Below are 26264 nucleotides of genomic sequence, written 5' to 3'. Positions count from 1 at the left end.
CAAATTTATTTTGTTTTTGAGCCTTTAATACCCTTTCTTTCTAGCCTGTCCAAAAACCCACATTACGGTCTAAAGAAAGACCTTCTGACCAGTCTGTAAAAGATGCCAAGTCAGACAAATGAGAGTCTTACCGGCGAACATAACATTCTGTTCCACAACAGAAAGGACTCTAATCTCCAGCAGAGAGAGTCATACCGGCAACACTCCAAATCTCCACTGGAAAGTGATACAAATGAGAGAGTCTTATCGGTGAAAATCTTCACGGACACCGTAAGGCGATGAAAGCTGAGAGAAAAACCAAAATGAGAGAGGCTTGATAGTGAAAACCCTTCGGGCACTACAAGTCGAATAAGATTGAGAATCAGATGGGGAATTGCCAATTGAAGGTCTTGAAAGACGGCAGAGGATAGGCCACATGTGCATGTCATGACCATTAGAGTCGGTATCTGCGTTTGATAGGTTTTTATTTATAGTTTATTTTGTTAAAGAGTTATCTTTTTCCTTTGTCTTTTTATTCTGTTCCCTTTTATCTTTTCCTTTCATAGAAAAATTCCCCAGTAGAGTCTGTCTGGTCAGAACAAGTGAGAATTGACTTCAAAATATGCCATCAGCTTTACAATTATACAAGATGAGATCTGACTAGTACATCCAAGTGGTATAGTCAGCAAGGAACAAGCGCGAGGCCAGTATCAGAAAAAGATATCCCCAGCAAAAGGGAATTGACAAAAGGATTGACGAGTGTCAAGAGGGATATCCCAGCCGAAACCAAAGGTTGTTAAACCTCAAGACCAAGGCCCGTGGACAAAGCAAGGAGAGCAGTGAGCATGATTTGGGAAATTCATACGATACTAAAAGATCGGTGAAGTGCAAGTTTCTAGGCTATGTCACAAAAGAAGAGGGATATCCCCAGCAGAAAGGAATTATCCCCAGCAAATAATATCATCCCCAACAAGTTGTGGAACACAGAGCAAGGAAAGAGAAAGGGAAAACCATCCCAGCAGGAGTATCACAACCAACCACCGCGTTTTAAACTAACAAATTTTGTTTGATTTTAAACAGGTAAAGGAAATGGCATTAATGACAAAAATGCATGCCACAAGGGATATTGTCAAACTGGGGCAGAAAATTTTCCTTTCATTTAGAAAATTTTCTGGAAGTCAGGTACCCATTCGGGGAAGAATAAAGATAACGCCAGTCTCAAGGGAAGTGGTCTTAGAACCAGTGTTGCCCCCAACATAATAAGTTTCAATGGAGAAAGTTGTTCCCCAGCAAAGGGATGAAACTTGAGCTCAGAAAAAGCAAGAGGCTAGCATCATTCCCAACAGCCTTTCGAAGAGTAAAGCACTAGTTCTGAAGGAATCAAAATCCCCCAGCGGTGTTATCCTCGACAGTGTTATCCCCATCTGATAACATTTTATCTCCCAACAGGTAAGTAAATAATTCCCCAACAGTGTTATCCCCAACAGTTTCGAGGAGTCCAACACAAGTTTGGTGAAAATCGGTATCCTCAGCGGTTCCTTTCGGGGAAAGGCAAAACGAGTCTTAAGGGAGCTAGTCTTCGAAGGAAGAAGCTATAAAAAAAAAAGAATACAAAAGAATAAAAAAAAGAAAAAAAGAAAAAAAAAGGGGAAGCAGTTTGCAGAGGAATGAAACATCCTACTTAAAAGGGAGTAATTTTGGAAGGAGTAAGATAACATATTTACTTAGCAGAGTTATCCTCAGCAGTGTTATCCCCAACGGATCATCGAGATGTAGAAGCATCCTCGACAGAGTTTCGGGCAACCCAGAGTGGGTAAGGAAGAAAAGGAAAAGTCATCCCCATCAAAATAATCCCCAGCAGTTTCGAGGGAAGACAACACAGGTAAGTAAATAATTCAGGAAGAAGGAAATGGTTCACGCATAGGAGATGCATTTCCTCCTAAGTTTACTTTTACCCATAGGAGAGGCATTTCCTCCTAAGTTTAGTTTCACCCATAGGAGATGCATTTCCTCCTAAGTTTGTTTTAGTTTCACCCCATAGGAGATGCATTTCCTCCTAAGTTTAGTCTTACCCATAGGAGAGGCATTTCCTCCTAAGTTTATTTTACCCATAGGAGAGGCATTTCCTCCTAAGTTGTTGTTGAAATCAGGAGTCCGCCTGGAGAATAGAGACATTCAATTTCAAAGTTTGTTTTAGTTTCACCCCATAGGAGATGCATTTCCTCCTAAGTTTAGTCTTACCCATAGGAGAGGCATCTCCTCCTAAGTTTATTTTACCCATAGGAGAGGCATTTCCTCCTAAGTTGTTGTTGAAATCAGGAGCCCGCCTGAAGAGAGGAATGACGTTTATTTTAAAAGTTGTTTATTTGAAGTTGGGAGCCCGCCCATAGAACAGAGGCATACATTTCAGTCTTTACATTTCAAGTGTTGAAGTTGGGAGCCCGCCCATAGAACAGAGGCATACATTTCAGTCTTTTCATTTCAAGTGTTGAAGTTGGGAGCCCACCCATAGAACAGAGGCATACATTTCAGTATTAATTTTCAAGTGTTGAAGTTGGGAGCCCGCCCATAGAACAGAGGCATACATTTCAGTATTACATTTCAAGTGTTGAAGTTGGGAGCCCGCCCATAGAACAGAGGCATACATTTCAGTTTTTATATTTCAAGCATTGAAGTTGGGAGTCTGCCCATAGAACAGAGGCATACATATCAGTCTTTACATTTCAAGTGTTGAAGTTGGGAGCCCGCCCATAGAACAGAGGCATACATTTCAGTCTTTTCATTTCAAGTGTTGAAGTTGGGAGCCCGCCCATAGAACAGAGGCATACATTTCAGTTTTTTCATTTCAAGCGTTGAAGTTGGGAGCCCGCCCATATAACAGAGGAATACATTCAACATTAATTTTCAAGTATTGAAGTTGGGAGCCCGCCCATATAACAGAGGAACACATTCAACATTAATTTTCAAGTATTGAAGTTGGGAGCCCGCCCATAGAACAGAGGCATACATTTCAGTTTTTTCATTTCAAGCGTTGAAGTTGGGAGCCCGCCCATATAACAGAGGAATACATTCAGCATTAATTTTCAAGTATTGAAGTTGGGAGCCCGCCCATATAACAGAGGAACACATTCAACATTAATTTTCAAGTATTGAAGTTGGGAGCCCGCCCATACAACAGAGGAATCTATTTCAAGATCAAGTCAGAAGACAATAAAACAGAGGGTTTACAACAGGAATCCCCAGCAGGAAACAATAAAAATCCCCAGCACCGGGAAGCAGAAGGTTGCAACAAGAGGTCCCAGCACAAACTTAAGTGCATGGGTCAAAAGGAAGAAAAACATCGGAAGAAAAGCACCGGAGGAAACACAAGCCGACAAGAAAGCAAGGCAACAAGAACAAATTTTAGTCTAGCCTAGCTTCTTGTTTTCTTTTAAGCACGGTGTAACAAGGAGATCGGTAAGCAGTGATAACAGCATGCAACAACAGTAACATTGCAGTCCCACGGTAGTCCCAGCTACCAAAACTTCCCGAACTACATTAACCTGATTCCCCTTTAGCCAGGGATATGTAGGAAACCTTTGAAGCAAAGGTTCGGTTAAATCTTTTTCAAAAAAAATGCTTCACACGGAGTACTCGGATGGGCAAAAATCGCTCGCTTTATCTTTGCACGAAAACCCTTCGTGTCTTCGGGCAAAGAGGGGCAGCTGTAAGCACGTGATTTTTGCCCAATATGAGAATTACTCCCAAAAATTTCAAAAAAAAATGATTTTTCTTTGGTGTGCAATTTGGTGATATTTTGTGATATTTTTGAATAATTATTTGTATTTGTCTGTGCATCTTTATTTGTTAAATTAATAAAAATACAAAAAATAAATGTCGCATTTTGCATGTAGGATTTAATTCTACAATTGTTAGTAATTAAGTTTGTTTTACAAAAAAATAAAAATTACAAAAATAGGCATCATTTGCATTTTTAGCATTTAATGTCCGAATATACAATTTTATGCTTAATTATTACTTAATTGTGCGTTAATTATTATTGGGAGTTAATTTGCACTTTTATAACTTAATTTAGTTCTTAATAATCGTTTAAGTATTTTTATAATTTAGTTTTAGAAAAATAAAAGAAGAAAAGAGAGCAAAAAATAAAGAAAGTCGGAATTGGGCCTCTTCTTCAAATTCAAGCTACAAGCCCAACAAATACCCAATCTTCCCAAACGACGCAGTCCATTTCGAACTGGGTCGACCCAGTCCATAACCCAAAAGACCCAAACCCCCTTTGTCTTTCATTTTTCATAAAAACAAAACAAAACAAAAACAAAAAAAAAACCAAAGAAAAACCCTAAAAGACTAAGCTATCCGCCACCCCCTCCCTATCTTCTTCTTCTCCATTTTTCTCCAAGGTCATCCATGGCTTCCCCTTCAAATCTCAACCATGGCTGCCCGACGTCGACAAAACCAGCAGCTCCAACGAACAACATCTTCTCCAAACAAACGCCAAGCAAGCTGCCTTTCTTCTTCGTCGTCGCATCCAAACGACCATCGTCGCAGCTGCTGCGTCGTTCGCGTCCAGCCGCTGATGCTGCTGCTCATGCAGCTGCTGCTGCGTTTTCTGCTGCCTGTTGCTGCTGCCCGTGGCTTCTTCTTCTTCTTCTTCTTCTTCCCGTCGCTGCTGCTCGCTGCGTCTTCTTCCCGTCGACGCGGACTGCTGCCCACTGCTTCTTCTTCGTTGTCGTTGCTGCCATGGCAGCTTCTTCCAGCTTCCAAATCGCTGCTGCCCGCTGCGATCTTCACGTCCAAGTGTTGCTGCTGCTCACCATAGCAACTTCCACAACTACACGCACACACACGGAGGAAAACAAAAGCAGTCCGGTTAAAGTCCGACCAAGTTCTGTCAAAGTTTCGTTTGGATTCGTTTAAAATTCGTTCGAGTTCGTTGTTGGTCATTTATGTTTAGTTGTTCTAAGTTTATTTTTGTCCGTAATTTGTTTGATATTTTCAGATTTGGAATTAGTGTAAGTTTGCTTATTTATTTTTAGATAAAATTGTTAGTTTAATTATATTGTTGTTAGATTTAAGTTGAAGATTCAATTTAATTATTTTTCAGTTTGTTTTATTAATTTTAAGAGGATTTAGTTTTAATATAGAAAGGTGTTAGTTTAAATCGTTTAAATCCATTGTTTTTTGCTAATATAGATTTAGTTCGTGTTCATCTTGTTTGAAGTTCGTTTTTAATTTAGTAATTTAATGCGAAATTATGTTTTGGTTTTTAATTTTTGGATCATGTATCTTTGTTATAAGTTTTGTTGGATTTAATTTAAGAAAGATTAGTTGATTATTTGAAGATTGGTGATTTGAATATGTTTATTTGTTTTGTTTAAGTTTAATTCGAAGTTTGAATAAAGTTTGTTTGTTATTGTTATTGAATATTTTCATTCATGTTCATACTTTGTTTGGTTGATCTTGAATCCGAAATTTGTATAGTTTGATTTCTTGTTTATCATTTATGATTATTTCTTGAATTTGTCTCATAATCTTGTTTAAGTTTAATATAGGAATTATTGGTTGTAATGTTGTTAGAGTTGATTTTAAGTTCAATATTATTGAATTTAGAAATCTGAATATACTTGTTTGTTGTTGTTGTTGTTGAATCTGAAAATAGGTTTGTTTGTTGCTAAAATATTGTTCAATCAAAATTTTAGTTGTTCTTTGTTGTTCAATTTGTGTTCATGTGATTTGTTGCTGAAATGTTGAAGAAATCATGTTCATGTGATTTGTTGTTTGAACATTGTTAGAAATTGGTCATATTGACTATATTTTGGTTAAGTTTGATTAATTGATTTGTTATAGCTGATGGGGTAATTTGGTAAATCACAGTACATTTGGGGGTAAAATAGTAATTGCAATAAGGTCGGAGGGGTAGTTTAGGAATTGTACATTTTGTAATTTTTTATGTGAAGCATGGGGGACAAAATGAAATGTGGTGGGTTGTGATATAGTTATTTAATATAAAGGGGGGACAAGACAAATTTTAGTGTGGGGGAATCTTGTATTTGTTTATGTTAGGCGTGGGGGACAAAATATAATGGGGTGGTGTGATATATTTATTTAATGTAATGAGGATGAGTGGGAAGATAATGGGTTTGGTAGAGAAAATGAGTTGATTTTAATTGATTAAAAGATTTATGGGATGAGATATATATAGAAGTCTTGAAACTGATTTATAGGAGGGAGATAAGGAGAATAACAGAGAATAAGAGAAAAAAAGAGAGCTGAATATTGAAGAGAGAAAGAAAAATTCCGAAAAATATTAAAACTTTCAAATAAAAAAAACTAAAAAAAATCTTCTGTTTTCTTTCATTGTTTGAAATCAGCATTAATTGTTGTTGTTTCATCAAAGCTTGAAGCTTTTGTTTTTTTGGGATTATTGCTCCACTGGTTTGCAAACTCTGTTCCTGGGTTGTTACTGCTGCTGGACTGTTGTTGTTGTGCTGTATTGTTATTACTGCTGCTGATTCTCATCTTCTTTGGTTTCCAATACCAGGTACACGACTGTAATACTAGCTATTGCAAAGCTAATAATGTGGAAATCATGAATACATATGAAGAATGAAATTTTGAAGTTTTAATATCATTTTTATTTCCTTTTATCGATTGTATTTAAACTATTTCATGTATTACTGAATAATAATTGAAATAAGAAAAAAAACATAAGTTAGTCTTTAATGAATCGGTTTGGCAAAACGGGTTAATTCACTAGTTATGAAGTTTCAAAATTATCAACAGTAGGTTAATCATGAATAAGTAGCTAAATTTAGTTAAGGCATGAATTTGAATTAATTTTCGAAAATTAGGCATTAAGGCATTTGAGTTCAGGCAAGATTAGAAACTTCGTTTGAGTCTAAAAGACTTTCTAAAAAGATTTAGTAATTATGGTAAAAATCTAGTTTCAAATGGTTGTGAATAATTAATCTTAATAGTATTTTTTATAACAATGCCGAGTTTTAATCTAGCTGTATTTGATTCTTTTGAATATTAGTTGTCAAATTTTTATTTTATTTATAATTTCGAATTTTTTTATTTTTTTTAAATAAAATTAATTTTCATCAATATTTGTATTAATCTAGCAATTAGTATGTCATGTTTTCTTAAATAAATAAAATAAAAGCTAGTAATTAATTAGGATTTTCTTTCTTTATTTTAGAGACTAATTTTTATAGAAAAATGTAGTCGCTTTAAGATTTGTCCATTTAAATAAATGAGATGAGCCTCGCTTAATAAAATGTATAGATTGCGGGGCCCTCAATAAATGTACATTTAATTGCTTAGAATTCGGGAGGAGCCGTTTAGCAAATTTCTCGGCCCTACCCAAAATAATGATACGCTAGTCGCTTTAAGCGCGTATTTAATAATATTATCTTCTTAAACTCGGGTGCGTATTTCATGCAACCCAAATCCAAATCCCAAAACATTGAATAAAAATGTGTTCCGGATTGCGGGAGCATTTCATGTGATGTAATCCAAAAACATGTTTTAAACAATGTTCACATTCTGGTAAAAATAATAATAACAATAATAAAAGCGGTAAAAAGATAAAAATTGCACATGAGCTCATGATTGTATAAAAATCAGATATTTAATCCAAATATGACAGTTGAGCGACCGTGCTAGAACCACGGAACTCGGGAATTCCTAACACCTTCTCCCGGGTTAACAGAATTCCTTATCCGGATTTCTGGTGCGCAGACTGTAATACATAGTCATTCTTTTCCTCGATTCGGGATTAAAATTGGTGACTTGGGACACCCTAAATCTCCCAAGTGGCGACTCTGAAATAAATAAATAAATCCCGTTTCGATTGTCCTTTAATCGGAAAAAACTCCCTTCACCCCTCGCGGGGCGGTAAAAAGGAGGTGTGACAGTGTGAAGACATATTTGCCTGGTCGTATGATGACATGACTGGTCCGGGTATGTCTATTGTGGCTCACAAACTGCCAACCGATCCAATGTGTCCGCCGGTAAAGCAAAAGCTTAGAAAGTTCAAGACTGATATGAGTTTAAAAATCAAGGAAAAAGTCACCAAGCAGATCAAAGCTAAAGTTCTTAAAGTAGTAGAATACCCAACGTGGTTAGCCAACATTGTGTCGGTGCCAAAGAAGGAAGGGAAAGTCAGAGTCTGTGTCGACTAACAAGATCTCAACCGGGCCAGTCCGAAAGACAACTTTCCTTTGCCAAATATACACATCCTGACTTACAATTGCTCCAAGCATGAGCTAGAATCATTCGTAGATTGCTTCGCTGGTTATCATCATATCTGGATGGATGAGGAAGATGCTGAGAAAACGACTTTCATTACACTATGGGGAGTGTACTGTTATAAGATGATGTCATTCGGCCTAAAGAATGCAGGGGCCACCAACATGAGATCCATGACTACCATCTTTCATGATATGATACACAAGGAGATAGAGGTATATGTGGATGATGTTATTATCAAATCCAAAAAGTCCACTGACCACATAGAAGATATGAAGAAGTTCTTCAATAGACTACGGAGATACAACCTGAAACTAAACCCCGCAAAGTGCGTATTTGGGGTTCCTGCTGGGAAATTTCTTGGGTTTATTGTGAGCTGCCAAGGAATATAACTGGATCCATCGAAAGTCAAAAACATTCAAGAACTACCACCGCCAAAGAACAAGAAGGATGTGATGAGTTTCTTGGGAAGACTTAACTACATTAGCCGATTCATAGCACAGTCTACAATTATTTGTGATCCAATCTTTAAGATGTTGAAGAAGGACGCCGCCACCAAATGGACCGATGACTGCCAAAAGGACTTCGACAAAATCAAGGAGTACCTGTCACCACCACCAGTCTTAGCCCCGCCCGAGTCAGGTAGACCCTTATTACTCTACCTTGCAGTGTTAGATGGAGATTTCGGCTGTGTTCTGGGGCAACATGATAAAACAAGGAGGAAAGAACAAGACATTTATTTTCTCAGTAAGAAGTTCACCCCGTACGAGGCCCGGTATTCTCTATTGGAACGCACTTGTTGTGCTTTGACTTGGGTAGCCCAGAATCTGAGACATTACTTCTGCACCTATACTACATATCGCATATCGAGAATGGATCCCTTGAAGTACATCTTTCAGAAGCCCATGCCCACCGGCAAGCTAGCCAAGTGGCAAATCCTGTTGAGTGAGTTTGACATTGTTTACGTAACTCAGAAAGTGGTCAAGGGACAGGCACTAGTAGACCACCTTGCTGAAAACCCCGTGGATGGAGGATATGAACCCCTAAAAATGTATTTTCCTGATGAAGAGGTATCATTCTTAGGAGAAGACATTGCGGAATCCTATGACGGTTGGAGAATGTTCTTCGATGGAGCAGCAAACTTCAAAGGAGTTGGCATAGGAGCAGTCCTAATATCAGAAACCGGTCAGCATTATCCGGTGTCTGCCAAACTCAGGTTCCCCTGCACCAACAATATGGATGAGTATGAAGCCTGCATCTTAGGACTCAAAATGGCCATTGACATGAACGTTCAAGAGCTGCTAGTGATTGGAGATTCAGACCTACTTATACATCAGGTACGAGGAGAATGGACAACCAAAAACTCTAAGATACTCCCGTATCTGCATCATGTACAGGAATTGAGAAAGAGGTTCACGAAGATAGAATTCCAGCATGTTCCCAGAATCCAGAATGAGTTCGCCGATGCATTGGCTACCCTAGCATCTATGATTGCATCCCGACAAGAATTTCATTAATCCCATTCCATAAAAAATCCATAATCAGCCAACTTACTGTGCCCATGTTGAATAAAAAGCAGACGAAAGGCCTTGGTTTCATGATATCAAGTAATATTTGGCAAAAAGAAAGTGCCCAGAGCTTGCAAATCCTACTAAAAAAACACATACTTCAAAGATTGTTTAAAAACTTCTTTCACAGCAGAGGAATCCTGTATAGGAGGACTCCCGATTTAGGATTATTAAGGTGCGTCGACACAAAGGAAGCATCCAGGCTACTAGAGGAAATTCATGTTGGGACCTGCGGTCCACATATGAACGGTTTATCTTGGCAAAGAAGATACTCCTGACTGGTTACTTTTGGATAACTATGGAAACAGACTACATCCAGTATGTCCGGAAATGCCACCGCTGTCAGATACATGCAAACATGATAAAGGTACCTCCAAGCGAGCTTAACACAACAAGCTCACTGTGGCCGTTCGCCGCCTGGGCAATGGACGTTATTGGACCAATCGAGCCCACTGCTTCCAACAGACATAGGTTTATCCTAGTAGCCATCGACTATTTTACCAAATGGGTCAAAGCAGCATCTTACAAAGCAGTGACTAAGAAAGTCATGACAGACTTTGTTTGTGACTGCATTATTTGTCGATTCGGAATTCCAGAGTCAATCGTTACTGATAATGGCTCCAACCTCAACATCGACTTGATGAAAGCTATGTGCGAAACATTCAAAATCAAACACAAGAATTCCACAGCCTACATGCCTCGGATGAATGGAGTTGTAGAAGCCACTAACAAGAATATCAAGAAGATATTGAGGAAAATGATAGAGAAGCATAAGCAGTGGCACAAGAAGTTATCATTTGCTCTACTGGGGTATCGCACCACAGTCCACACATCAACTGGGGCAACCCCCTATATGCTAGTTTATGGTACAAAGGCTGTCATTCCCGCTGAGGTAGAAATTCCTTCCCTAAGGATCATACAAGAAGTTGAGCTCGACGACGCAGAGTGGGTAAAAAGTCGTTACGAGCAACTAGCCCTTATAGACGGAAAGAGAATGAATGTAGTTTGTCATGGTCAACTCTATCATAACAGAATGGCCAGAGCCTTCAACAAAAGAGTTAAGCCAAGACAGTTCACACCGGGGTAGCTAGTGTTAAAGAAACTTTTTCCGCATCAAGATGAAACCAAAGAACTGGCAGGGCCCATATATGGTTCACCGGATTTTGATAGGAGGAGCCCTCATACTTTCAGAAATAGACGGAGAAGTCTGGCCAAAGTCGATCAATTCAGATGCGGTCAAGCGTTACTATGTATAATTTTTATGTTTTCCTTATATGATGTAAATTGAACAATGCCTGACCTGATTCCCGTTTAAGAGGGGATACGTAGGCAGCCCTATGGGTTCGGTTACAATTCAATAAAAATTTCATTTCCCCCCGCAATTGGAAACTGGAGCAGAATTTTGAGGAGGACTCAAAATTTCGAAGTAATTTCAGCCAATCGCCGCACGAGCAACAGTCAAAAACGTCAACCCATCAAACTGGGGTAGAATTTTGAGGAGTATCCTCAAAATTCCGTAGCAAGAGAGGATGCAATGCCCCGAGCTACGTCACAATCGTCGGTTCATCTAAAGTTATTTTTAATTTATGTCATACTTTTGCGAAATCACGCATGCTTATTATAGAAACTGATTGTTTAGCAACGCTACCCCAATAGTACAGACGATATCACCAGATCAAAGCCGAACAAGTCAAGCAAAAGTTAGGGGGGATACGAACTAGCTTCCCTCCCTTACAAAACTCATGATTTTTCTTTGGATGCAGGCACTAGGATCGCGAAATCGTTAAACACATTGTACGTCTATGAGACAAACATTGTTCAAAATACGACTCTCAGAACCGTTGCACTTGCCAACATTTGCTATCAGCACACATCAGTGATGTTCCGTATGTCACAATGCTCCCAGTAACCACAATGCCGCAATCTGTTATCGGCTAAGAAAACTCTACTGTCATTCGTTATTTTATTTCTTGCATAAGGCTACCATTCTGCCTTCTGAAACTAAACGCTGTCTCCATCTGCATTTGCATTGCATAAGGCTACTATTCTGCCTTCCAATTCGCATAAGGCTACTATTTTTCCTTCCAATTTGCATAAGGCTACCATTCTGCCTTCCAATTTGCATAAGGCTACCATTCTGCCTTTCGAGGTTTAGCTCTACCTCCATCTGCATTTGCATTGCATAAGGCTACTATTCTGCCTTCCAATTTGCATAAGGCTACCATTCTGCCTTCCGAGACTAAATGCTGTCTCCATCCGCATTCTTGCATAAGGCTACCATTCTGCCTTCCGATCTGTATAAGGCTACCGTTCTGTCTTCCGAGGCTAAGATCTGCCTCCAATTTTCTTCGAAACTAAGCGCTATCCCAAACACTATTTATCTCGCTTCTCTTACGGGCTAAGCTCTGCCTTTCAATTCACAAGACTAAGTTCTGTCTTGACCGCATGATATTACTGCATCCTTCATGGGCTGAAATATCGCCAACTCATCCAAAGACATCATAGTTCGGAGGCACCATCTTCATAGCCTGATAACACCATGTCATGGCCTGAAGATCCCTTTCAATCTTTGCATACCATTATTCAAAGGCGTCATGGTTCGGAGGCATCATCCTCATAGCCCGAGAACATAATTTCATGGCCTGTGAATCTTTTATCGTACGCTTCATGGCCCAGGACATCATGGTCTAAGGACGTCATCCTCATCATCCGAAGACAACATTCATGGTCCAACGGGAATTTGCATCATGTTTAAATTTATGCACAGTATACACTTGTATTACTTCTATTTGCAGGTAAGCTGGCGAGCAACGACTATCCCAGCAGGAGCGATCCTGATCCAGTTCCCTCATACATATCAAACCTAACTATTACCGTAAACCGGCCACTCACCCCAGCCCTAGATGTTGCGTCTGTTCTTGAAATCGCTTCATCGGTATACTCCACCATTGGATCCTGAACTACATATGACCTAATTCCTGTAAAATCAGGGATATGTAGGCAACTCAGAAGCCAGGGTGCGGCCTAACCTTCTCAAACCATTTCGCTCGATCAAAATTGGTCGTCATTTCTTTACCCGGAAACTCTTTCATTCTTCCCAGGTAAAGAGGGGCAGTTGTTGATACCCAATTTTTCCCTATATATTTTTTAATATGCAAAATACCTTCAAAATAGCATATATATGCATATACAAGCATGTCCAAGGTTTTTATTAATTTTTTTTCCATAATTTTAAGGTTTTAAATTGATTTATTTTCTCCCCTTTTATCCATAAAATTCCTAATAATTATTTTCAAAATTATTATTTTGATAATTCATCTATTGGATTTCTATATTTATGTCAAAATATGGCTAAGGTAATTTATATATATATTTTTAATTACATTTAGTATTTTAAAAAGCTAAATTGTACATAAATGTAATATTAGCCCTTTTAAGATTTAATTATGTTTAGATGCATATTGGATCCTGTATTTTTAAATTACTAATTATGTATTATAAATCATTTTAGCATTTTTAAATTTTATAAATTATCTACTATTTTTTATAAATTAAATAGGAAAAAGCTGACTATTTAACTTATAGCCAAATTGGCTTTCAATTCTAGCCTAAATCCAACAGACCCCCAACCCAATTAAAAAACCCACCGGACCCAAGCCCAAACCCAAACCATACCCGGCCCAGACCTGAGTTAATCCTGGCTGTACAGATTCACTCTTATCATAATTAACCTAAGACTACCCCCACAAAACCCTCATTCTCTCATTCACTCAACTGACACTCATTTCCTTCTCTCTATCTCTGGTTCTCTCTAGAACCTTCTCTTCTCCCATTCTCTTCGATGGACTTTGTCCACCTTCTCCGGCCACCTCCCTCGCCGGAAACCATGGCCTCTCATCATCTCCTAGCCCCTGCTTCACCCAACGACGGTTTGACACTACCCTAAGGTCCTCAGGTGAACTTGAAGCGGTTCAACTCCTATCCATGGTCTTTCATGCCATTTTTCGGCCATCCATGGTTGTTCGAGTAAGATCCATGACTTTTCCGGCTAAAACCGGTAACGTTCTAAGGTTTTCTCATCTTCTCTGGGTTCTCAGAAACCCTAACTCTTGAGATCCTCCGATTTCTTTTAGATTTATCTTAGATCTGTGTATATTATGAGCTTTTGTTATTTTCCTCGAAGGTTTTTTCCGATTTTCTCTAAATAATCCTTCGTCTTCAAGACTAGGGTTTCTTAAACTTTTTTAAACGACTTCTCCTCTGATTTTCAGTATTATCATATGATGTTTACTATGTTTAAATGGTTTATTTTTATTTGACTCTTTACGTTGAAAACCCTAATTTGTTTGGCTCTAGTTTGTGATTCTGAGTTCGTCTTTACTGTTCGTTCAGTCGATTTGTCTGTATGTGCGATTCTCATGGATATGCTATGATTAGTTAGAGTATTTCTATGACTTTCATCCTAGAGATGTCTTATTAAGGGTTCCGATTTGGTTCTTCCTGTTTGTACTCCGTTTATTGGTTTATTCATGAAAGTCTATACTATTTCCCTTAATATTAGTACTATTTTTTCGATTCTTGAAATCCTTGATTTACAGTATTAATGCTCTTATACAGATTTCCGGCTATTTTTCCTATCCCTTAAAATTATTTCTTACCTTGTTATGTGATTGACTATATTTTAATTGATTTCTACTGTTATTTCCTTAATTAGACCCTTATGTATCTAGCCCTAATTTACATATTCTGTACCTATGTTACTTGGATTCTTTTCTTATCTGTTACCTTCTTTCTACCGCTAGTAAATTACTCCCTTAATTAAGGGATACTTGGCTGATTTTCGTTCTTAATTGATACTGAGTTCTATAATTACTGAAGAATTGATTTTTGCCTTATTTTGAACCAGTTTTCAAACTGCTATATAAATGACTCTCTTCTACAGTCTTAACACATGAACAACTAGTTCAGAATACACACACACACACTCACACATACACACACTCAAACTCTCTCTTCTTTCTCTACTACTTGTGCTAGCTGCTTGTTTAGCCGGCTGAAAGTCAAGGCTAGACTGTGGAACTCTACTTGCTTTACTTTCTGCACTTTTGTTTCCTTAACTGGTATGTTCCTAGTTCAATTCTGAAACTCAACTCTATGTGCTCCCTGTTTGTTAATCCATGTCTCCTTCTGCACTAATTTCATGGTTTATGTGTTTAATTGCCATTCTTGTTTACTGCTTTATTCAGCATGTTTAAGTTTTGCCCTCTCTTGTTCAAGTGTAATCAGCATGTTTACTTGGGTCCTTGTTTATTTTTCTCAACCAGTATGCCATGTTAGTATCATAGACTCCTAATGTACTTGATTAACACTAAGTGGCATGACTAATTGTGTGTAATAGACTCCTACCCTCAGCATGACTACTCCCATACCATGTCTTTATGTCTTATTGCCTATTAATATTCTAATTTCAAGCATGATCCTTTTGTTAACACTTCGAAGTAGTAGTTTGTGGTCTGGAGGCCAATCAGTTCCTACTTGTTCTTTGTACTTGCCAGTCTATGTGCTTCTCCTCTTATCCATGTTTATGTGTTTCATAATTAGCCCCAACCCCTTACTTCCCTGTTTGTGACTTTTGAATCTGTACTATTCTTTGAACTTGTTCTGTGTGTGCTGGATTGTTCCAAGTTGTTGTTGCTCCTATCCCCTTCTCCTTTCAAAACTGTTTTCCCTAAGCAACTCTTCTGTTGTTTTTGCAAACTTATTTCAAACATGCTGTTTCAAACTGTTTTCAACTCAATTCTTTTAAATCTATGTCAATCACTCTCACATATACTCTTAGACCACTAGGTTCTACCCCTTTTGTGTGAGCCTTGCGTTGGGACCCTTGAGCTCTCTCTGAACTTAGACACATAAAAGCTAGCCTTTCTGCACTGCACTTACTCTGTCTTGGCTATGAAATCTGGGTGTGAGCACTGCCCGGGATCCCTTGAGGTCCTTAAGGAACTCTGACACACCCAAGTATTAGAAAGACTATGAAACAATCTTGGCACTTGAGGTGATTTATTACATAACTCAGGGAGGAAGTCCTAATCAGGTGCTGAAAGTTTGGGCCTGTTTTCAGGCTCTCTGTAGTGTAACTTTTATCTTTCTTTCCTACTTATGTAATTCATTTCAGTATTGGTCTGTAATAATTTGTAAATAAGTATTAGGGTTGGATAGTGAAAAGGGGTGGGTAATATGCATGTTGTAGTATAATCCAGGGTAGAAATCATGTTCCTAGATTTACTTTCTCTATGCGCAATAACAACCATGTTTAGGTACAACACGCCAACCATGCCATGCATTAGCTATCATGCTATTAAGGATTTATATGTACTATTTTCAGCATCTCATCCACACTTAGAAATGCTGTCTATAGGGTAGATAATAACAATAAAATAAGCTGCTATTATGTGATTCTGCCCACGTAAACATGTTCTGAAATTTCATTTAGAAATCCTGCTCTTAGGAAATTCTGCAACCATGCTGTGCATGTAAAAATCCTGCTCTTGGGAAATTCTGCAATCATGTTGTGCATTTAGAAATACTGCTTTAGGAATCCTGCATATAAATCATTAGATACCATAATTAGGTTCTCGTCATCCTCATTCAGCTACGCTTAGTTAACTACTAAAGGAGTATCAATAGTCTCATACTGCTTTAAACAAACTGGTAATAATCCCTGCATGTCTTTGCAATATTTAGAACATCATGTTTTAGAAGAAAAACAATCTCCAAACTCTTTTAATAACTCTGAATAACTGCTGCATATTACTTTACTCCTAGGCAAGCCTTAGGTAATAACTTAAAATTAGAACTGCCTTTGTTTAACCGTCAGCATGTTAAATTCAGTAGGCAAGCCTGATTCAGACTTCTTTTCTGAGTCATGTAATAAATCTGATTCTATTGTTATCACTTAGATACCATGCTTAGGATCTGAACTCAGACCTTATCTGTGTATGAGTCGTGTTGTCTATGTGCATTACTTGTAGAGGTATATCTGAGCCTTCTATCTGTTTTTGTGTTTTCCCCCTAAATGCAGTCCTATATGTTCTTGTTTGTCGCTTAGTATTTTGCCTTTAAACCTGAGGCTCTCCCTAGAACCCCCCTCTTATAGGATAAGATTCCTAAATTCCTCCGGGACTGATAGGAAAGGACGGGTAACAACATGCAATATGGGTCGAGACCAACCCTCGCTTTAATTACCTTTATGGGGCGGGAAAGGGTAGATATGGATATGATAACCGATGCGTTAATACCACGTGTATCCCATCTCTGAGGAGTGTCATACCGGGTATTGCATTGATGTGATCCATATTATAAGCAAACCTAGGACACCCTCCTTTACATTCCCATGTATGTTTAGATTGCAATTCTTTTCAAAATCTTGCCTTTTATTTGTCCCTTTTAAACACTTGTGTGTCTAAACTTAAATCTCCTACTATTTAAGCCATACTTGTTTGTTTGCTATTTTTACAAAATTCACAAAAATTGTTTGGCCGGGAATCACACTAGTGGATCCTGAGGGGTGCCTAACACCTTTCCCTTAGGATAATTTCAAGTTCTTACCCTATCTCTGGTTACCAAACATAGTTACAAATGAACCCTATAAGTGCCCTAACGCACCTTGAATCGTTAGGTGTCGACTCTTCAAAATTGCAAACCCTCTTTCCCAAAAGGAAAGATTTGTCCCAACCAAAATGTCATAAACCCGATTCCGCGAAGGAAAAAGGGGGCGCGATAGCTAAGGGAGATCGGGTGGCAGTTTTGGCGAGGGCAGCAGCACTGGAAGACACTATCTGTGTCCTTATGTCCGAGTGGGAAGTCGAGAGGGCGACGACCACACTGAAATAGGTGAGGCTCGAGGAGCGGATCAGTGAGCTCGAGTAGGATGCCTCGAACCTGGGAGACCAAGTTGTGTCTCTCGAGTGAGAAGGCGCAGTTGTTGGCTCAGGCCCCCCTCAAGAATTTGCCTTTGCTGCTATCCCCAGCCATTTGTACGAGATATGGGTCCATGCTGAGACCCAACAAGATATATATAAGGGTTTGTGGGAGGCGGGGAACGTTCTTGAGGCCACTTTTGAAGATGCTCGGGTGAAGGCACGCGAGGCTCGTCTTGCCTGCGGTTATGACCCTATGACACAGGAGGCCCGCAAGGGTGCTGAGATTGAAGATGAGCTTCCTTTTGATAATGACAATGCTGGAGAGGACGGTGGTGGAGATGAGGCCGAATGATGTTTTTGTAGCTTTTTGTACTTAGCTTTCTTTTTTGTTCTTTTGTTGCTGCTTATTTTTTACTTCTCTTTTTGGGGGGGTGGGGGTGGGGGTGCGCTTTTGGCCTTTTGTAAGACAATGTTGCGTATGTACATATTCTTAATAAGACAATTGTTTTACCTTTGGTTGCATAGCTTTCGACATTCTTTCTCTTATCTTTTTTTTTTGAAAAAGGTCTTCAGATTTCCCCATGATGAGTCCCTCATTTTTAATTGGGAATTCGAATGAGGTCGAATTTGGTTCGTTGATTAGCGAGGTCGGATCTTATCTTGTTAGTTCGAACGGGGTCGAATTGTACTTTGTTAGTTTGAGCGAGGTCGAACTTTAATAACTTGAATGAAAGTTGAATTTTGTTCTTTGGCGATGGCCGGGGGCCATGTGGGTGTAAACTCAAACGAGGTCGAATTGTAACCCGTTATTCGTTCGAGTGAGGTCAAACTTCGTCTTGTTAATTAGAATGAGGTCGAATTTTACTTTCGCTCGGCGATGGCCGAGGGCCGTAAGGATATGAATTTGAGCGAGGTCGAGTTTTGTCCTACCAGTTTGGGCGAAGTTATTTTCAACTTGTAGATTTGAGCAAGGTCGAATTTTGACTCGCCAATTTGGGCGGAGTCAGTTTTGACTTGGAAATTCGAGCAAGGTCAAATTTTGACTCGCCACCTTAGGCGGAGAGTTTTGACTTGAAAATTCGAGTAAGTTCGAATTTTGCCTTCGCTTGGCGATGGCCGGGGGCCGTAAGGGTGTAAATTCGAACGAGGTCGAATTGTGACCCGTTATCAATTCGAACAAAGTTGAATTTTACCTTCACTTGGGGATGGTCGGGGGTCGTAAGGGTGTAAATTCGAAAGAGGTCGAATTGTGACCCGTTATGAATTCAAATAAGGTTGAATTTTATCTTCATTTGGTGATGGCCGAGGGCCGTAAGGGTGTAAATTCGAACGAGGTCGAATTGTCACCCGTTATGAATCTGAATGAAGTTGAATTTCATCTTTACTTGGTGATGACCGGGGGTCGTAAGGGTGTAAATTCGAACGCGGTTGAATTATGACCCATTATGAATTCGAATGAGGTTTAATTTTACCTTCACTTGGTGATGTGCGGGCTCGGTAGAGTGCTAAGAATATTGCATGCAACCTTGATTTTATTGGAGAAAGATACTCGTTGTTTCATCGTCTATGCATGCGTCGAGGTGAGTCCCAGTTTATCTAATCTTGCTTTCATTGGAGAGTGGCATGCGTTGTTATGTAGCTTATGTATGTGTCGGAGAGACTGTACGGTCTATGAGCTCACCGCCTAGTCCCATGTTATGAAGATTGTTTCTTAAAAAAGTCGGCTTGTTCCGAGCCATTTTTCATTCGTAATATGGTAGTGCGGGAGTGGGGGGAGGTTTGCTCAACCGTCGCCTGCAGGATGATATGGTGTGGAACGTTTTCCTGATGTGTTGTTTTGGTGGCGTATGTTTGTTGTTCGCGCACCTGGGAGAATGTTCGTGTTCCTATCCCAATCCAAAAAAGAAAAATAACAGGTTAAACTCAAACGAAATCGTCTGTTACCTTGACCTGATAGGTTGGCGAGGGGAGAGGGACGCTGTAGGATGACTCGTTTTATCTTGTACTCAAATAACGACTTCTAGGGGTGGGCATATTTCGGTTGGAACCGAATAAATCGACCGAACCGATTTTTTTTTTTTTAATTTTGGTTTCGATTATTCAGTTATTTGGTTTAAAATTTTAAAATTTCAATTTTTCGGTTCGACTTTCGGTTATTAAGTTATTTAATTCGGTTAACCGAAAAATCGAATTATTAGCATATAGGTTCTTTAAGTTATATATAGGCTAAGCCCATAGGTAATAAATTAATACTATTAGGTCCAATCTATCAAAGGCTCAACCCAATTAAGTAAGTCCATCAACTTTCCAATCTTAAAGACTTTCACTCTATTAAAACTTCCATAACATATATGATAGATACCAGGAGGATTTACACAGAGTTGTAATTTGCACTATGTTTGAATTTTATGATCCATAATAGTGTGCAAAGTTTAGTCTTTTTTTAATTTTTTTATAAACACAATATTTCCAACAATTTTGAAGTTTTGGGAAAAAACAACAAATTCACCGGTCCTATTATTACATAGAAGGAGCCTAATATGATAATGTTCAAACCGAAAATCGAACCGAAATAACCGAACCAAAATTAGAAAAACTGAACCGAACTTATTTCAATTCGGTTACTACTTTTATAAAACCGAAAATCGAATAATCGAACCGAATTTCTTCAAACCGAACCAAACTGACCGAACGCCCACCCCTAAGTCGACTTCAGATTTGGTAGCCTCGTGTTTGGCTTCGCCGTTAGTCGCATCTAGGCTTCTTATGAGCTGGCAACTTACTTTGCCCGTTGGAATCTCGAGCTCGAGTCCCGGTTTGATCCCGTCCAATGTGCACAAAAATAAGGGAAATATAGGTTATACTTCGTACATAGATTACACTCTGTATATATGGGTACAAAAATAAGGCAAGACAAGCCGGTTATTTTAAAGAATCACACGATAGGCTATCGTCCCTTCCTAAGAGGTGGTAGTATAGATCAGTATCTAATGTTAATATAGCAAATAGGGTTGTGTGATCAGTGCGTAGTGGCCGTAATCCCATTTTGACAACTCATACGATGTACCAAACCCATCGTTACATCAAGACGTGGATTTTGTATATATATCAGACATAATTTCGATTTCATGCAAATATTTTCCCCTGGTTGGTTTGATTATTTCAAAAGCTTACCTATAACTTTCTCAAGTTGGTATTTATATTGGGAGGGTGAGGCTATGACAACTGGAAAGTGAAACTTTGGCTGACTTTAGATCTAAAGGAAACTAAAATTTTGGCTAGAAAGTCCCCATAGACGACGCCAAATTGACTAAAAAACGTTAAGTCTTTTCGTAAACTAATTAAATAAGAAGAGTTGAGATAAATCCTAGCCAAAGATAAGTTATCCTAGATCTGAGGTAGAAGATAAGAACAAATAAGCATGGCTAAGCATAAAATTTAACCATAACATTGAATCCCGTGATATGAAAAGAGGATGATGATTCTCATAATATTGACAATAATGAAAAATACATAGATAAAGATGGTCACCGATCTTTAACAAGATTGACCTCCATACATTTGATGTGATGGGACTAACATTGTATACTGAAGATCTGAACTTCCATACTTCTTTCTCTTTAGCGAGAAGAGAGAGATGGAGATCATTCCTCTCTGAAAATGTCTCTTTGTGTGAGTTTGTTTTTTCAGCCCCCATCATTTTCTTCTCACTTAGATTATATACTAGATATCCTCATTTACCAACGATCATTAGCCATAGTACCTAAGCCATTGGATTATATTACTGATTGACCCTCTGAAATGTCATAACATCCGGTTCGCCGTTCAAGCATTCTGAATACACGACCTTGGCCTTAGCCGGGGTACTCGTCGCTATAGCGTGACACGAATACGACTTCGGCCCAAATGACGCTGCCGTCTCTCTTCACACAAATTCTTACTTGGTCAGATTTTGACCCATACACTTTGGTCGTAGTCTGCACTAAGGGATCATTTGGTATGAGGTATTAGAAAAAATAATACAAGCATTAGCTCTATGGATTACATCATACTTGGTATTATCTTATGTATAAGTAATGCATAGAAAATGATGGCATTAGTAATACCTAAGCCATTAATGCATGCATTAGTATGGTTAAAGATAAAATTATCCTTAAAGTCCCTTAAAGCTAGAGAATATGGAGGACATTTTGTAAACAACTATTTTTCTTAAAAATTATGTAATGCATTTTAGTTTTAATACACCACACCAAACAATAGATAAGAAATAATATATGCATAACTAATGCTTGCATTACTAACCTATACATTACTAATCTATGCATTACTAATACTCCTTATTCCACATTATTCTTATACACAAAACCAAACGACCCCTAAATTATTTTGCTATTGATCACTCGATCTTTTCTTCTTCTTTTTTTGGCAGAATAGTCTGACAAACACCTGTACATGTTCTTGTTTATCATCTCGGTTCCTGTATTTAATGAATTTTCATCCACACACTTGAACTCAGTCGAAACATGTATTTTAAACCTATCTGTCCATTGACTGAGCTTATGTGTCATTCATTTTGCTGAGTCAGAAAAATAAGTGGTTACACGCTCTAAAAAAGAGAGTGGATATACTAATTTTAATTTAAAATATTAAAAATAATAAAAAAATAACCATAAAAAGAAAAAGAGTAAAAATTAGTTCCCAACCCAAGCATCCCTACCTCTTCAGCCTTATTTGTCCCCTCCCTCCCCCCTCCCCCGAAACCCCCCACTCCTCTGCCCTTTGTGGATAGTCAGCAACTAAATTAAAAGTACAGTACAAAAAGGAGAAGATTTTTTTTAGGGAAATTGAATAAATAGATCTGTTAATGGGGTTAAAGTTTTTAAAGATATTGAAGCTATGAAAATGCGAAGTAATTTTCCAGTGATTTTTTCTACGACCGTGTTCATCAGTCCATGGTGGTCATGGGTTTTCCAAAGGAGTCTAGTGAGTGGATAAGTAGGTGGTGGAGTCCGCTTGTGATTATTTTCCAGCGATCTGGTTTTGCTTTGTGGTAGTTGGCATTAAAATACTTCTAGGGATGTAGTTCTTTATTTTCTAATTGTTGGTTGTTGCCCTTTTTTTATGTCTCTTTAAATTTTAAGATTAATATGGTGATATGAATTTTACCTAAAATAGTGAGAGTAAGGAGATGAAGTAAGATAGCAATTTTTTTATCAAAATTGAAGAGTTTTATATATATATGAATTGGGGTTTAAGATCGTGCTCAAAAAAGAGGAAAGAGAGCAAAACGGTGAGGCCGATTTTCCAGTTGTTTCCCGGTGATAAGGATCGCCGACAGCATAGGAGGACAAAGATGAATTTAAAATATTTTTAAAAATTAATATTTAAATAAATAAATGTGGTATCAATTCATCTGATGTGGACTTGATATTTTCTCCACGTCAGGCGAGTGACCAACACGTAATACTGAAAGGGTTTAAAATACATATTTTGATTGAATTCAGTTATCTGGATGAAACTTTGTTGAATACAAGGATTGAGATAACAAACACGTATAAGAATAGGTGTCTGTTAGGCTATTCTGCCTTTTTTTCCCCTTGCTTGTATGGTAATACCTATTGGAAATAGTCCTACCTAATGGTGAGCAAATTGGTTCACAGGTCAATTTCAAAAATTCAAGTGTTGGAAAAAGCATGCCATTACCAAGATTGAGAATGAAAAAATAGAAAATGAATAAACTTTAATCTGTCCTTCACTTGCAACGATTAGGTAGTAACTCAAGTCATATTTGTTTTAGGGAAAATGGTCAAATATACCTATTTATTTTCGATTACATTTAATCTCCGTTATTTATCCGGTTAAATTTACCCTTATCGTAATATATCCGACCAAATTTATTCCTACCATCAACAAACTTTTAAAAATTACCTCGCAGTCCGACAGGTGACCCAAAATCTCCAAATCATTTTAATTATTCTTCTTCTTAATCCACTATTTTTGAAATAATTGGCATTTGCCTACTTTATTAATTGAAAAAAAAAATAGAAAGAAATATTAATATAATACAACAGTTAGTAAACAAAATAAAGTAGCTTGTTTAAATTTAAAAAAGTATTTACAACACCTCAATTTTAATGAATTCGTTGCACCAAAAGTATTTGGGATTTTGCAAGTATTTAGTAATAAGAGTTGAAGTTCCTTGGAGACTTTATATTGTCGAGTTCAATTTTGCTTTAAGCAAATGCTAGCTCATTGTGCACTCTTAAGTTAGTCGATCGAACTGTATACTAATCAAAAAATAATAAATATATTCGAATATACATGTACATATATAATGGTCAGCTGCATATAATTGATAATAAATAAACTCATTGAATTCCGCGGTATATGGATAATTGAAAACAAATAAAAATTTAAATCAATTCCAAACTCATTATTAGAAGAAGAGAAGTTGGTGCATTGATAACTAAAAATATCCATGAATAATTTGTATATTTTAGTATCTTTAGCAATAATAAGTGATTCAAATAAAAGAAAATTGAGAGATTTTAGATTACTTAACAGATCAAGAGATAATTTTTAAAGTCTGTCGATGATAAGGGTAAATTTGACCGAATAGTATAACAGTAAAAATAAATAAAAAATTAAATATAAACAATATCCAAAGATAGAGGAGTATATTTGACCCTTTTCCCTTTGTTTTGTTAGAAAATAATAAACAAAATTGGCTTTGAGCCGTGAAAATCGACTGTCCTTAAAGAGTTATCGCCTGTATACTAATTTAGGGAAAATACAAAACGATTCTCTTCAGGATACAACAAAGCCTGCAATAACACTTGTGATTTTCTATCTCATTTCGTTGGAATTCTTGTGTATTTATAGGCAACCAACAGACCCTTTCAGAAAAGATGTCTTGTTTCACAAACAGACACGACTATTTATTCGAATTTTGAATTTAAAATTCAAATAAATTTGATTTTTCTGTTAAAAATAATTAACTTTAGGATCTCGTGCCTGTTGAGTCAATCTCGTGCCTGTTGAGTCAATCTCGTGCCTGTTGAGTGCTATTTCATAATGATCAGTTCCGAGGCTAACATGCACGGTACGATTAAGGTCGGTCTCGAATGTGTTTCACATAACAGGCACGGAACTTCTTTCTTCCGATGTGGGAAGAATCCCACTTCCAACTTGCCAATAACAAACTATCTTACAATCCCCCACTAGTTTGTTATTTCGCTTCATAACACTTGTGAATAATTGAAAGTATCTTTTACAGATTTGAACTTTCCTTTAGTGTAAGTATATTAAAGTTTTGACGAAGTTAATGGTATCTTAAGATTTGAACCACAACTCCTTGTGCCAAAACCGAAAGTACCACACACACAGTGTTATCTAGTAGCTTAGAAAATCCAGTATTCGCTTTAGCACGTTTACGGCCATGTGCTCATCCTGAATTCATGAATATTTACAAGATCAACCCTTTAAATCTTGCTAGAAGCGGCACCACTTCAATATTCATATAGGTGGAATTAGTTACTATGTCCCTGTTACTCCAGACATTAATAATTCCATTAAGATTAATCAACCTCTTCATGTAACAGTATGCACTTTGGAGTTTATCTTTATGCCCCTGTTATAACAAGCATTTAACAACTCCTTAACTCCTCATATAACAGTAAGTAGTACAATAGAATTAGGGCTCCTAAAGAGGAGATCAGTGCTTAAACAATACAAGTAACTTGTTATTACCCATTGAACTTATATTGTTAGAGTGTATACTAACTCAAAGTGGGGTTCCTATTCCTTGTATTTAATTTAAGGGTCTCAGCCCCATCCCTCCACAAGTTTGTTGTACTACATCTCTACCTAATGGCTTCGTAAGTGGATCAGCCAAATTCTTATTTGATCTCACATATATTATAGCTATAGCTCCATTTGTAATTAATTCTCTTATATAAGCATGTCTCAAGCTTATATGTCTCGATTTCCCATTGTATATTTATTGTGAGCAACACACATTGTAGTCTCACTATCACAGAATATGGAAATGGCTGGCATAGGTTGTGGCCACAACTTTATATCAAGTAACATATTCCTCAGCCATTCTGCTCCTTTTCCAGCAGCTGCTAATGCAATAAATCCAGATTCCATAGTAGAATGGGAAATACATGTTTGTTTCTTGGATGCCCAACAAATGGCTCCACCGCCTAGAGTAAATATCCATCATGATGTGGATTTATTATCATTAACACTTGTAATCCAACTTGCATCAGAATATCCCTCTAATACATTAGGAAAACCATTATAGCAAATGCCTAAGTGCTTTGTATATTTTAAATATCCAAGTACTCTACTTATTGCTTTCCAATGATCATTACCTGGATTACTGGTAAACCTTGAAAGTTTACAAACAGCAAATGCAATGTCGGGTCTAGTGCAATGCATTGCATACATCATACTACCTATCGCACTTGCATACTCCAACTGTGCTACTGCTCTTCCAGTATTTGCAGTTAGCTTAACACTAGAATCATAAGGA

Source organism: Nicotiana tabacum, chromosome 8 (genome assembly GCF_000715075.1).
Source record: "Nicotiana tabacum cultivar K326 chromosome 8, ASM71507v2, whole genome shotgun sequence".
Classification (NCBI taxonomy): domain Eukaryota; kingdom Viridiplantae; phylum Streptophyta; class Magnoliopsida; order Solanales; family Solanaceae; genus Nicotiana; species Nicotiana tabacum.
The sequence above is the reverse complement of the archived record's forward strand: the minus strand, read 5'-3'. Positions refer to the sequence as shown.